Below are 2,500 nucleotides of genomic sequence, written 5' to 3'. Positions count from 1 at the left end.
TGAACAGTGTGTGGTTACTTTCAGTCAGTTAAGCTTTTGTCTGTTTGACTATTTCTTTTCTCGACAAACACAGTTCACATTTCTATATGCTTTCCTCGCAACCTAAGGCCCATTTAAGTCATTGATCTTAAAAAAATAAATAAAATTGTATTGATCTTTCTGTTACCTCAATTCTGTACCACTACCTCAAAGAGGGCCTGATTGACCACGATGTTCTAATAACGCTAACCACGCTGAAAGGTTGAACTAATACACCACTTGCAGCTTCAACGATCGGTTGGAGAGGCGCATTTGTTATTCCTTAGCAAACGTACTGATGCCTATAAATCCTCAGGAGAAGTGCTCCAGCGAGCTGGTAATGTCGTCTTGAGTACCAGAACAATTAATCACCATGGACATGTTGAATTAACGAACACATTTTTGTGCAAGCTGTGTCAACAGTCACGGTTAACCTTGGCTGACTACGTGAACGGTTTGTGCGCGTGCCTGGTTAAAACATTAATGCAAGGGAGACTCAAAGGAAATCAAATTTTAGTGAAACGTTGTTGGTAGGTTTTTTAAAAACTGTGCCAGTAGGCGTATTTTCAAGGCATTATACTTCATGTGAAGACAGTTTATCTCACTGTGTAAGATCCGCCCTGGCGTTTACATAGGATTCCACGACTTGGGACACATAATAATAATAATAATAATAACTGGAAATGTGTAAGTGCCTAACCTATGGCTCTAGGCCCTTTACAAAAGAACATATACATAATAGAACAGTTAAATGTACAACCTACATAAAACAATTAACCATACGGACAAATATCACCACATGTACTGTTCACACAATATTCATATATGATATATACACACTATATATATATATATATATACACATACCCAGCGAACACTTTACACATACCAAACATAAACAGACTGGGTGTTTCCTGTGCAGAGTGCATTCCATTGATGAATTAAGCTGTTAAAAGCCACATCTTGGAGGAAATCAATTCATTAACAAAAAGCCCCACTTTGACGGTATTAAGCAGTCACGTTCTTGATTTACTATATATGACCCTCCACCACGAAATGAGTCGCATGTCACCTCGCGCGGTTCTGCGCTAGGCTTAATATAAGTCCGGGGAGTGTCTGGTAACAGTGTGACGGTCACCTTAGTCACAGGCTTATAACCCAAACAGTTTTTGCGCTTTTCTATAACGGTTTTCACCACTGGATATAGCATAAAAAACTCTTTAGGAAAATGTAAAAATATGAAAATCATGCAAAGGTGACATGCGACTCATTTCGTGGTGGAGGGTCACATATGTCCCATCGTGGCGAGATGGCTGCATCCCATGTAAAAGCCCTGCCGGATCCGAGATGTCCAAACGAATCGTTTACACGGGAAGGTCTGAACCTTCAACCTTGACTTGCTTTGAAAAGGGTGTGCATGTATGTTTTAGAAACGTTAATGCTTAAGGGGCTGCATGGAAATACACTTACTTGGAGTGAAAAGTCGTTGGTAGTTTTGCAAAGTTTGAAAACTTTGCGTGGACGTGTTTCTTTCAGTTTGATTAGTCCCGTGAGAAATTTGGGTTACTTGAATTCATCTGGGAAATACAGAGCGCTGCGTTTGCACTCGTGACTGAACCTTTCTCAAAAATGAACTTCAAGTGAAGAGAGAGAGAGAGAGAGAGAGAGAGAGAGAGAGAGAGAGAGAGAGAGAGAGAGAGAGAGAGATAATTCGTGTGTGTGTGTGTGTGTGTGTGTGTGTGTGTATGTGTGTGTGTGTGTCTGTGTATGTGTGTCTTTGTATTTGTCTATGTGTGTGCTTGCGCAGCCAGTTGGTATGCAAAGTTAGCATACATAACATATAATGACATCCTAAGTGGAGGTCTCGAATCCTCGTGCTTGTGCCTTGCCAGTTCGGTCCCCTGACGTTCTTTTCTCACAGCATGAAAAACTCTGGGACGATCAAAACACAGTTAGAGAGAGTCGGTGCGTGTGCGTGTGTGTGTCCATGTGTTCTGACCTTCTTTCCAGAGCATCCAGAATTTTGTATACTGTATTGTACAACTCCGGTGTTTGAAAGGGCTGAAACTGTTGAATTGCTTTTCGTTTACTTCTTCTCTTTTCCTTTTTTTCTGCGTTGTTTTCAGGACTGTCATGTTTGATTACGCATTCAAAGCTTCTCTCTCCTTTTGGGACTTGCTGTAGTGCGCGAAGACAGAAAAGGGCAACACAACAACATGAATAATAACCATGCATTATTCATTTTCAGGATTCAGAAGTAACACCGAAACAAGTTATTCATTTCAAGAAACCATTAGAAGACACGCACGTGGTCTCGTGTTCAAGACCGCGTAGTGTAAAGGCGAGGTTGTTGCGTGGTTCTTGGAGACAGTGGCGAGGTTGTTGCGTGGTTCTTGGAGACAGTGGCGAGGTTGTTGCGTGGTTCTTGGAGACAGTGGCGAGGTTGTTGCGTGGTTCTTGGAGACAGTGGCGAGGTTGTTGC

The sequence above is a fragment of the Littorina saxatilis genome, unplaced genomic scaffold (assembly GCF_037325665.1).
Source record: "Littorina saxatilis isolate snail1 unplaced genomic scaffold, US_GU_Lsax_2.0 scaffold_1089, whole genome shotgun sequence".
Taxonomy (NCBI): domain Eukaryota; kingdom Metazoa; phylum Mollusca; class Gastropoda; order Littorinimorpha; family Littorinidae; genus Littorina; species Littorina saxatilis.
This window is presented reverse-complemented; position numbering follows the sequence as displayed.